The sequence below is a fragment of the Nycticebus coucang genome, chromosome X (assembly GCF_027406575.1).
Source record: "Nycticebus coucang isolate mNycCou1 chromosome X, mNycCou1.pri, whole genome shotgun sequence".
Taxonomy (NCBI): Eukaryota; Metazoa; Chordata; class Mammalia; order Primates; family Lorisidae; genus Nycticebus; species Nycticebus coucang.
Window position 1 is genome coordinate 134,328,492 of NC_069804.1, and position 13,431 is coordinate 134,341,922.

Consider the following 13,431-nt stretch of genomic DNA (forward strand, 5'->3'; position numbering starts at 1 on the left):
AACCCTGCTATGTCAGTTTTGCAAGAACCCATCCCTTCTCATCCTTTGCCATCCCCCAGGTGATGTCTGATCACCACGGCCTGTCTTCAGCAAGAATTCTGTTAGTTTGTGTTGGCCAGAATCCCCTAAACCCCTGAGGTTTCTTTCTAGTAATTTTCTATCCACTGACCCCCACCCTGCTCCTTGGCAATAAATTCCACTTGCCCAAGCTGTATTCTGAATTGAGTCCAGCCTCTCTCCCCGACTGCAAAATCCTAATGTTCTAGTCCCTATCCCTATCACAATAGTCCTCAATAAAGTTTTCTTGACTGTGTTTTAATAAGTGTCATAAGTATTCTTTTTCTTTAGCACTAAATGTGACTAGTTAGAATTGAGATGTATTGTAAATATAAAATACACACCAGATTCTAGACTTAAGACAAAGAGAAAAATGTAGAACTATCTCATTAAGAATTTTTCCATTAATTTCTTGTTAAAATAATAATTTTAAAAAATTGAGTTAAGTAAGAGATATTATTAAATTTATTTCACCTACTAGAAAAATTAAAATTATATATATATGGTTCATATTATCTTGCTATTGAACAGTGCTTGTATAAATAATAAGTATTATAATAATTCATAGAAAGAAAAGACTAATAAGCTAGTTACAAAGAAGATGGGAAGCTTTGTTACAAATGATGTAAACCTGACTCATACTAGCTTAATCTCACACACACACAAACATACACACACAAATAGGAGGCTACTTTATTGGCTCACAAAGCTGAAAAGTCTGTCTGTAGAGTATATTTGGGACTGTAGGCAACCATCTCATCCATCATATGAAAAAAACAGAATTGAGACAGGCAGAGTTCTGATGATGCTGTTTGAACCCCAGAGTCATACAGGTAAGCTAGTCAAGCAAGGAAAAAAAAGAATCTCTTTCCTCTAGCTTCTATAGAAAAGTCCTGGAAAGGATCCTAATTGGCCTGACCACACCTGTGGTTGGAAGCAGCCAGAGCGCTGTGATTGCTGTCTTAACTAGGGTCACATGGTCAAGTAGTTAGCTAGATATGAGCAGGACAGATGACAAATATGGTTATCCTATTTTGAATTGGTTTGGATCAGGCTGACCTGGGCTATTCTGGGAATGAGGCTGATTAAGACCTTGCAGGTGGGTTGTTTTGAAATCAGAGTTAATTAAGACCCTGGGAAACTTCCAGGAAGCAGCTTATACTCCTCAAAGTTGTGTCTAAACCCCAAACTGTGCTGTCCCTGGAGCCTGCAGTCACTAGGATGGGCTCAGCTTGCTGTGCAAGCCACTAATAAAATTTCTTTTGCTTGCTTGAACTTTCCTTGCTCTTTCCAATTATTTTGGTGACTACATGGAGGCACCACACTGCTCTAATAATGTGGAGAAGGGAAAGCAGAAGAGGGGAAGTAGGAAAGAATATGAGGAAGAAAAAACATAGTTACCTATGTCTATCATAGCTGGACTATACCTATGTAAATACAATTAAAATAAGAATACATACATACTTTAGGTAAGCTGATGTGCTACATAATGCCAAGCACAGACTTTTTCCTTTGATGAATTTTCTTTTCTTTTAATTAAAGGCAAGGAAATACTGTGTTTCAAGGTGTTGCCTCACTGCTTCTTTCTGGCATTCAGTGCCTCTTCCCAGCTAGATAGCCAGTGTGATATAGTGGCAAGGTTAGATTTGTATCAGGCTTAGACCCAAGAATGAACTTGGGCTCTGCTTTTTTCTTGCTGTGCAACATTGATAAAATACTTAATGTGTTGAGTCTCAGTTTCTTCATCTACAATATGGGTAGAAAAATATCTACATTGCACAATTGTTTGGAGAATCATATGACCTAACAAATTTAGTGAGTGCTTCATTAATATTTCTTCATCTCCTTCTTGATGATAGAGAATGTACTTTGGGGAAAAATGCACAGCAGTGCATTAGTAAATGCTTACCAACCAATTTCCAGGGTAAAAAAGTGCCCCAATTTGTAGTGTCTGCTAATTTCTGTTGTGTAAATACTCCCACCATGGCAGATTTCAAGACACCAATGTAAAGCCGCTGAACAGAGAGTTGAGAATGGATGTGGGTAATCAGCTCTCATCAGAACACCATTATGACTAAGACATTTAAATCAAACTGCTGTCCTCTTCAAAGGGGAATATAGAACAAAATTGAGAAGTTATTATTTTCAAATATTGTCCAGAAATTCTTTCTTTATATCCATCCTATGCTTGGCTCTTCTGACTTCACCAGATGAACCTGGACAACTTTCTCAGCTTTTCTTTAGACATAGAAAAAGATAAGTATGGGCAGTGCCTGTGGCTCAGTGAGTAGGGCACTGGCCCCATATATTGAGGGTGGCAGGTTCAAGCCTAACCCCAGCCAAACTGCAACAAAAAATAGCTGGGTGTTCTGGAGGGTGCCTCTGGTCCCAGCTACTTGGGAGGCTGAGGCAAGAGAATTGCCTAAGCCCAAGAGCTGGAGGTTGCTTTGAGCTGTGGCACTACAGTACTCTACTGAGGGTGACAAAGTGAGACTCTGTCTCTAAAAAAAAATTAAAAAAAAGAAGATAAGTAATTGCTTTCTGGCTTTATAGCATTCGGCTCCCAGATGAATGGAGATCTTTTATTGCAAAAGTTCAAAATGGCTTTCCAGGCAAGATCATTTAGGAGTTTAAGCTGAAACAATAAGAGCTTTTATCACCAAGAAATTTCAAAATAGTTTCATCATCTTGCTTGCCTCTTTTAAAAATAAAAGATTGATATCAAAATGACTAATAAAAAATAGTAATACCACCAAATGATGGTGGGTTGCAGAGAAACTGTATCACTCATTCATTGCTGGTGGGTATGTAAAATGGCATAGCCATTGTGGAAAACATTTTTTGGCAGTTTCATAAAAACTAAACTCCTGGGCATTTATCCCAGAGAAATGAAAATTCATATTTATACTTACACAGAAATCTGTACACAAGTATAATAGCTTTTTCCATAATAGCATGTTATGGACCACAGGTTTGTGTGCCCCCCTCAAATTCCTATTTTGAAACCCTACCCTCCAATGCGATAGTCTTAGGTATTAGCCCTTTGGGGAGTAATTAGGTCATGAGGGTAGAGCCCTGATAAATGGGATTAATGCCTTATAAAAAGGACTCCGGGACCAGTGCCATGGCTCATGCCTGTAATCCCAGTACTTTGGGAAGCCAAGGTGGGAGAATCACTTGAGGTCATGAGTTTGAGAACAGCCTAAGCATCATAGTAAGACACTGATACCCCATTTCTACAAAAAATAATTAGCTAGGTACAGTGGCACATGCCTGTAGTCCCAACTCCTTGGGAGGCTGAGGCAGGAGGATGGCTTGAGCCCAGGGGTTAGGGATTACAGGGAATAATAATGATGCCGTTGCACTCCAGCCTGGGCAACCAGGTGAGGCTCTGTTTCTGAAAAAAAGAAAAAGGGACTTCAGAGAGCTCTCTTGCCCTCTTTCTGCCATTTGATGATACAAAAAGTTAGCAGTCTATATCCTGGAAGACAGCCCTCACCAGAACCCAAGCATGTTGGCAGCCTGAGCTCAGATTTCCAGTCTCCAGAACCACGAGAAAAAATTTCTGTTGTTTATAAGCCACCTGATTTGTGGTCCTTTGTTACATGCAGCAGCTTGAATAACACAATCCCAAAACTGGAAACCTAGATATCTTTCAACAGACAAATGGTTCAACAAACTGTGGTGCCTCCATACCATAGAACGGTACTCAACGCTAAAAAGGAACAAGTTATTGATACAAACAGCAGCTTGAATCAATCTCCAGAGAAATTATGCATAGTGAAAAAAGCCAATAACGAAATGTTGCACATTGTATGAGTCCATTTTTGTAACATTCTTGCAATGTCAAAAGTACAGCCATGGACATTAGTGGTTTCCAGGGGTCAGGGACAGGATGTGGTGGGAGGTGGAGAGGAGTTTAGTTATGAAAAGCAACCTGAAGGATCTTTGTGGTGCTGCGGTATCTTGACTACCATGGTGGATACATGAACCTACCCAGGTGATACAGTTGTATAGAATGTCACACACAAACACACAGTGAGTACAAGTAAAACTGGGGAAATCTGAATAAAATAAGTAGATTATATCAATGTCAACATCCTGGTTGTGGTGGTACACTACAGTTTTACAAGATATTACCCTTTGGAGAAATTGGGAGATGTGTACAAGGGATCTCTCTGTATTCTTTCTCATAACTGCATGTGGATCTATTCTGAATTACGATGTCCATTTCAAAAGTCAGAGAGAAATCTAGGAATGAAAGGAAAGAAGAAAAGAAGATCCTTGACTCTAGGCTTCTCCAGTAAGCAGTTTCATTGGATTTATTATAATAAAGGCCCTTATTTCATTTGCTCCCCTCAGATGTCCTCCCTTCAGCACTGACCCTTCTCCATTAATGTCTTTGCTTAAATACCTATATTTTCACACTTTCCCCCAATTTGAGAACAATTATGGTGTACATCACACACAGTGTTTCCTAGTCATTTTCTCATGTGTGTTATCTCACACACTTATTTTTGCCTGTACTTATTCTTATAGCTTGACTGCCTTTTTATATATCTGGTGACTTAAACATAACAACAATGTTGACAACGCTGGCCCAGGGCATTGCACTGCCAGTCTGTCTCAGTCTGATCTGGCAGCCTCAGTTAGTCTTCCAGGCCAAGCCTTCCTTAAACTATGCTACTCTATGTATCTTATCTGCTGGAAGGTATTCTAGAAAAGTCTCGTATTCCAGTCAATTTAGAGCATGCTAGTTAAGAATAAGGACTTTGGAACTTAACAGACATATGTTTGAATCAAGGGTTTGCCATTTATTAGCTGTGACTTTAGGCTTGAGTCTGTTTCCTCTTCTGTAAAATAGGGATAATAATAGTATCTATGTCATAGGCTGTATAAGGATTAAATGAGATAATACATGTCAGGCGCCTAGCATACAGTAATGCTCTCTTATTATTATTCTGTTATTCCTCTTGCTCTTTCTGCCCTTGGACCTTGTAGCATGTCCGTGGGCTTTTGTGCATACCCAAAGCCAGGATCCATTTCTCGGTCTTTTGTCTCCCAATGCCTTGAATTCTTTTTCTACCTGCTGCCTTTATAAAACTAAAACAAGACTGTAGACAGAATAGTGGAAGAATGTGGTTATTGACTAGAGATTTCTGAAGAATCAGTCCCTTCCTTATTTCAGTCCTAAGCCTAGACTACCATGTAGCCTTTTCTTGCCTTCTGAGCTCTTGAGTGAATTTAGTAATGTCCCATGTGGGCCACCATAGATGTGTGGTAAACATCAAGGAGCTGGTAGTCTTACCCATTTCTTTTTCAATTCTGCCATAACCCTCAGTCTCTAGAGCTCAACTGATATCTCCTATACTAGTCAGAAATATGGTTTCTTTACTCAGATAATTCTGGATAGAGTGATGGAATAATTCTTCCCCCTGAAAACAAAAGGAGAATCTTAAAGCCCACTAGAACAAGCAAGCAATACAAACATTATAACAAGCCTTTCTTTGCACGTAAAGGGTAATGTGTGGTAAGGCAATAGGATAGTGGTTGTCAAAGTGTGATCTCTGGAACAGCAGCATCAGCCTCTCCTGGGAGTTTGTTAGACATGCAAAATCTTGGCCCCCACCTCAGATCTTATGAATCAGAAATTCTGGAGGTAGGGCCCAGAAATCTGTGTGTTAACAAGCTCTACAGATGACTCTGGTGAACATTAAAGTTTGAGATCTACTAGTGTAGTGGTTAGGAGCACACACTCTGAAGTCAAATTGCTTGAGTTTAACTCCCTGCTCTTCCATTACTAGCTATTGGATCTAGGGAAAGCTACTTACACTCCCATGCCTCAGTATCCCTACCTATAAAATGGGAATCATGGTATTCTCTCCTTGAAACTCCTGATTCTTCCCCCTTCTTGGCTTCAATGGCACTATACTTCCCTCCTGGTTTATTTTATACCTTATTAGCCCTTCCATCTCTTTTGCTGCATCCTTGTCCTCTGCTTGATGTCTAAATGTTGGAGGCTCTAGGGCCCAGTCCAGGAACCTCTTGCATGCTTTCATTTCGTTTTCTCCCCAGACAATGTGATGCAATCCCAAGGCTTTAAATAATATCTATGTGCTATTGACTCTAAGAATAATTAATATCTCCAAGTCTGACATCACCCAGGACTTGAGGCATATATATCTGACTATTTGCCACCTTGATCTGGAATTTCATTAGGCATATCAACTTTCATATGTCTAACACTGAACTCTTGGTACCTGATCACCACCCTAAACTCCTTCTCGTTGAGTGTTTCTTATTTCATTAAATAATCTCTCCATTCATTCAAGTCAAGAAACTTGGGCATTCCCTTGAGTCTTCTCTCTTCCTTTATACCCCACATCACATTCACACAATCACCAAAATCTGGCAGCCCTAATTCCAAAGAACATACACCATTGTCCTTGGCTCTGCTCCTCATCACCTTACTCCAAACCACCACTTTCTCTCTCTCGCATTGTCTTTTTGCAATAGTCTCCTAATTGGTTTTTCTATTCTCCCTCTATTACAGTCTATTCTGTAAAAGTACCAGAGATCTTTAAAAATGTAAATCTGATCAGGGTGGCACCTGTGGCTCAGTGGGTAGGGCGCCAGCCCCATGTACAGAGGGTGGCGAGTTCGAACCTGGCCCCAGCTAAACTGCAACAAAAAATAGCCAGACATTGTGGTGGGTTCCTGTAGTCCCAGCTACTCGGGAGGCTGAGGCAAGAGAATCACCTAAGCCCAGGAGTTGGAGGTTGCTGTGAGCTGTGATGCCACCGCACTCTACCGAGGGTGATAAAGTGAGACTCTGTCTATAAAAAAAAAAATGTAAATCTGATCACTTCACTCCTCTGCTTAAGACCTTCCAATATCTTCTCTGAACAAATGATCAGAACAAGAATAAAAGTCAAGCCCATGATCTAGGCCCACAAGGCTTACACAATCTGAACCCTGCCTGCCTCTCCAACCTCTTCTCTTATGACTCTTCCCATTGTTCCTGATGCTCCTGTCACTCCAGCCTTCTCTGCATTTTTCCAACATGCCAAGCTCTTTCCTGCCTTCAGGCTCTGGTACTAGCTCTTCCCCTGGTCTGGAACATTTCTCCTCTGGATCTGCAAATGGCTGGATTTTTATAATCCATATCTTGGCTCAAATGTCACCTCCTCAGAGAGCCATTCCTTTACCTGCCAACCCAAGTAGACTGTCCATTCCAATCACATCACCTTGTTTTTTTCATACATTTATCAAAGAACCTGTTATTGTTTGTGTGTTCATCTATCTTTCTTCACTAGAATGTAAGCCCCATGAAATCAGCAGTCTTGGCTGTCTACTTCACTGTTGTATCCCAGTGCCCAGCATTGTGCTGGCACACAAAAGGTCCTCAATAGGTGTTTGCTCAATTAATAAATATTCCCCAATAGTTGTAGCTCTTTCAAAGTGGGTATTTCTTCATCCGTATGCTGAAACATGCCAGACATATGTTCCTACAGGCATGCCTATGTTCACATCTAACCTTAGGCTTATTTTTTTTTTTTTTTGAGACAGAGTCTCACTATGTCACCCTTGGTAGAGTGCCATGGCATCACAGCTCACAGCCACCTCCAAGTCTTAGACTTCAGCATTGCTCTTGCCTCAGCCTCCCAAGTAGCTGGGACTACAGGCACCTGCCACAACACCTGACTATTTTTTTGTTGCAGTTGTCATTGTTGTTTTAGCTGACCCCAGCTGGTTTTGAACCTGTCAGCCTCAGTATATGTGGCTAGCGTCGTAACCACTGTGCTACGGGCACCAAGCCAACCTTAGGCTTATTTTGCTCTGAGTAACTTACAGCATATAGAAAGGTGCCCAGTGGATGCTCATGGAATAAATAAATGAAGAAATGAACTGCTATAATCTCCTCTCTGTTTCTTCTAGTACATAAATATGAACAACAGTGATGATTCTATTATTTGCTTAGCCATTTTCAGGGCATTGCCCTTCAAATGAAGAAAGAGAGCTATGTACACGTAATAATAGATGACGGTAACAGTTAAAGCACTTGGAAAAAGTGGGATGGGGTAGAGGGTAGGTTGCTCGCAGTCCTCAGTGGGGAGTGGAGATGGTGTGCTTTGGCCACTGTCATGATTCTCCAACTTCAGTGTTTAGACCGAAGAAGTCATTCTGATTCAGTAGTTCTGCGGTTGGGTGACCACTCATCCTGGTTTGTTCAAGACTTTCTCAGTTTTATCACTGAGAGTCTGGAGTCCAGGGGAACCCCTCATGACTGAGAAACTCAAATGATTGATCACTCTAGTTGTAAGGTGAGTTCTTTTAATCCAACATGCCCAGGTGTTTCTGATGCAGGTGGTCCCTAGACCACTTTATGAGACATATTGCAACAAAGGCAAAAGGCTTGGCGGCATCCCAACTTACCTCACTAACTCTGATCTCCACTCTGATCCCAAATAATAGGGTTGGCTCAGCTGCTGCTGTTCTCTTTCCAACCTTAGCTAAAAGGAACACTTTGTAAGGCTTCAATTGCTTCAAGAAGATTGAAAATGCAGGGCTAAGTGATTAAACCTCTTACAGATGGAAGAACATTTAAATGCCTAAATTGCTTGAGCATTTTAAAAACAGGGAGAAATGGCCAAATTGTATCACCCAAAAAGTTTTAAAATAATCAGCTAAAGGGAACAACTCAGAATGTGACTGGCATAGTGTCATTTCTTCCTAGTCTGCTGACCTCTTCACTTCAATGGGTATAGGCAGGGTTGTTAAGTGATCTATGAAATGTTAACCTTTCTATCATGGCTGCAGATGCTGTCACTGAAATAAATTTGAATTCTGTCGAGAAAGGGTGTCAAAAGACATGAAATCTCCTTTTCTTCCTCAATCATCTCCAATTCTTTCAAAGATTTTCTGCTCCCTTGTCGCTGTAGCTTGAGATCCATTCTAGTTTCCTCACCTTAGATTTTATAGCTGAAGGGTGTACAATTAAGGATACAACCTTTAGTTTTCAATAAGCTAGAGTGAAGAGGGCCAACTGCCTAAGTAAAGGTGTATTTTCAATATAGATGCTATTTATGGTTTGTGATATGTGTTGGAGGAGATGTAGAGAAATTGGAACCATCATACATTGCTAGTGGGAGTGGAAAATGGTGCAGCTGTTGTGGAAAACAGTTTGGCAGTTCCTCAAATAGTCCAACATAAAATTAGCATATGACCCAGCAATTCCACTCCTAGGTATATGCCCCCAAGGAATTGAAAATGGGACTCAAACAGCTACTTATATGCAAATGTTCATAGCAGCATTATTTACAACAACCAAAAGATGGAAACCACCCAAATTTCCATTGGTGGATGAACAGATAAACAAATTGTGGCATATACATAAAGCGAAATATTATTCAAGCAAAAGAGGAAAAGGAAGGAAATTCTGATACATGTTACAACATGCTTGAACCTTGAAGACATTATGCTGAATTAAATAAGGCAGTCACAATCATGAAAACATAAAAATACTAGAAGAGAGTGCAGGGAAACTTGAAGAAATCGGTCTGGGCGAGTATTTTATGAGGAGGACCCCCCGGGCAATTGAAGCAGCTTCAAAAATACACTACTGGGACCTGATCAAACTAAAAAGCTTCTGCACAGCCAAGAACACAGTAAGTAAAGCCAGCAGACAGCCCTTAGAATGGGAGAAGATATTTGCAGGTTATGTCTCCGACGAAGGTTTAATAACCAGACTCCACAGAGAACTCAAACGTATAAGCAAGAAAAGAACAAGTGATCCCATTGCAGGCTGGGCAAGGGACTTGAAGAGAAACTTCTCTGAAGAAGACAGGCGCACAGCCTACAAACATATGAAAAAAATGCTCATTATCCTTAATCATCAGAGAAATGCAAATCAAAACTACTTTGAGATATCATCTAACTCCAGTAAGATTAGCCTATATCACAAAATCCCAAAACCAGAGATGTTGGCGTGGTTGTGGAGAAAAGGGAGCACTTCTACACTGCTGGTGGGAATGCAAATTACTACATTCCTTTGGGAAAGATGTCTGGAGAACACTTAGAGATCTAAAAATAGATCTGCCATTCAATCCTATAATTCCTCTACTAGGCATATACCCAGAAGACCAAAAATCACATTATAACAAAGATATTTGTACCAGAATGTTTATTGCAGCCCAATTCATAATTGCTAAGTCATGGAAAAAGCCCAAGTGCCCGTCAATCCACGAATGGATTAATAAATTGTGGTATATGTACACCATGGAATATTATGCAGCCTTAAAGAAAGATGGAGACTTTACCTCTTTTGTGTTTACATGGATGGAGCTGGGACATATTCTTCTTAGTAAAGTATCTCAAGAATGGAAGAAAAAGTACCCAATGTACTCAGCCCTACTATGAAACTAATTTAGGGCTTTCACATGAAAGCTATAACCCAGTTACAACCTAAGAATAGGAGGAAGGGGGAAAGGGAGGGGAGGGAGGGGGGATGCGGGCAGAGGGAGGGGGATTGGTGGGATTACACCTGTGGTGCATCTTACAAGGGTGTATGTGAAACTTAATAAATGTGGAATGTAAATGTCTTAGCACAATAACTAAGAAAATGCCAGGAAGGCTATGTTAACCAGTGTGATGAAAATGTGTCAAACGGTCTATGAAACCAGTGTATGGTGCCCCATGATCAATTAATGTACACAGCTATGATTTAATAAAAAAAAGGAAATAAGGCAGTCACAAAAAGAGAAATATTGTGTGAGTCCACTTATATGAGGGACCCAGAATAGGCAAGTTCACAGAGATAGAAAGTTGATTAGAGGTTACTGGGAGTTGTGGGGAGAGGGAACTGTTGAATTATTTTTTAATGGGTACAGAATTTCTGTTTGGAGTGATGAAAACATTTTAGATATAGATTGTGGTAATGATTGTGTAACAATGTGAATGTAATGGATGCCACAAAATTGTATGCTTAAAAATAGTTAAAATGGAAAATCTTGTTATATATATTTTACCACAATTTATTTCAAAAAAGGATCTGGTAACAGTAAGAACTGGGAAGTTGGGGGTGGTAGGGGAGAGAAGGAACCTGATGCCCTGAATGTAGTTGCCTGGCAAGCCTGACAGCTTTGAAGATAAGAATTATCCAGGCTGGGGGGGAGGGAGCATAGGGAGGGTGATTGGTGGGATTATGCCTGCGGTGCATTTTACAAGGGTATATGTGAAACTTAGTAAATGTAGAATGCAAATGTCTTAACACAATAACTAAGAAAATGCCAGGAAGGCTATGTTAACCAGTGTGATGAAAATGTGTCAAACGGTCTATAAAACCAGTGTATGGTGCCTCATGATCGCATTAATGTACACAGCTATGATTTAATTAAAAAAGAAAAAAGAATTATCCAGGCTGAAGGTGGTCCATTCTCATCTGCATGTTTAATAAGCCACTTAGGTGACTTATGCAGGTGGTCTCTGGCACACACTTACATCAGCTACAGAGTCCGTAGATGGGTAAGTGGCACAAATTTTGGTAAGTAGAGATTTGAGTGAGTGACTGAGGATCTAGGAGCCTAGCACAACACCTGGTGGGGGCTCCAAAAATTTATGTTGCATTATTGACTGATGGGAGAAGGTGAAGGGCTCAGTAAATATTTTTGAATAAATGAATTCATATTCCTGCTTCTGTTTGAAATTCTTTTTCCCTTCATCTTTGGGAAAATCCTGCCTCAGCCCTCAAAACTTGGCCTAAATACAGCCTCCTCTGTGAAGCCTTCCTGATTTCAAGTCCCTACCCCAAGTAGATGTGATGGGTCCTGTGACTATGAGGAGTTCTGGAGGGGCATAGTGTTAGGGTTCGGGGGAGTACTAGGGACACTGGGAAAGGATAGCTGGGCTGAAAATGTCAGGAAGGATCACAAATTTACACTTGGAGTTTGTCACTGGAGTTGGGGTTGCTACAAGGGTAGGAAACTGAGGGTCAACCAACAACAGAGTAAGTGAGGCCAAGCCCCCTGATCAGGCAGAAAAATGAAACTACAAATTGGAGAGAAATTGGTAAACCAATGACTAACTCAGGCCTAGCCCCCGATTGGTCCAGTGACAAATTCAAACCACGTATTAACCACCCTCTTTAAATTTACCTTAATGTCCTTACTTTCTGCTAGAACATTCTTTCTTTCCCATTTCTGCATATGAAAATCCTTCTTCAAGGCCTAGTTCAGATTGAAGCCTCCTCAATGAAGCTTTCTCTGATTATTTTTTTGAGGCATGTATGTATGTATTTATTTACAGTGCTGGTGTGAAAGCCTTGATTTTTTTTTTCCAGATTGATATGAGAGTACAAATGTTTAGGTTACATTGCTTTCGTTTCTAAGGTAAAGTCCAAGTTGTGGTTGAGCCCTTCACCCAGGGGGTGTGCTATATACCCTTACATTCTGCACAGTAGCTGCAAACTTGCCAACCCCTTCTCCCCTTTTCCCTTTCTCTCTTCCCTCCTCCCTCTCACTAGAATATACTTGTGTTTTTCTTTTCTGTGGGTTTGTAGTTGTTTGTCTATTATTGTTTCTCTGATTTCTTATCTCCCAGCCCCAACCAGAAGATGAGTGGGGAGCAGCCAGACCTGAGGTGCAGGGGTTTGTTGGACATGCTAGGATAAGATAAATGGGACAGTGCTTGAAGAAAGGATTGAGGTTTTGCAATAAGATTTTTGAACCTGAGTTTGTTGACATACATTGTGGTTGCTGTAATCGACAAAGTAACCAACCAAGGCCTCTGATGGTAAAAGCTAAACCAGGGAGTTAGGAGAACATAGGTGAGGGCAGGGAATTGGCCATGACACCTCAGAAAAGAAAGTAAAACTGCTAATTGGTGGAGCTGGGATTTGAATCCAGGTTCTTCCACACCACAGTGGAAACTCATACTATTAGCCTCTGTATTAGTGGTTCTAATGCACTGAGTCCAGTATGCATTAGTATTACCTAGGTAGCTAGGTAAAATACAGATTTCTGGCCCTTACTCCTGAGAGTTTGATTCACTAAAAGGGGCACTGGAATTGATATTTTAATAAACTCCTCAATTGATTCTGAACCCAGTAGTCCAAGGACCGCGTTCTGAGAAACTTCTATTTCCTTGGTGCCAATAATCTAAAAACCTCAGCCAATCTTTGTTAGGCATGTTCAGCAGTGTGATAAACACCTCATTTTAGAAAAAAAAAAAAAACTGTTTTTTTGCCATTGATTGGTCCCAGCACTCTTGTTGAAAATCAATGGACCACAGATGTATAGGCTTGTTACTGGACTCTCAATTTTAACTCAATTTATAATATATCTCAATTGTTTATATGTCTATCATTATGCCTGTCCC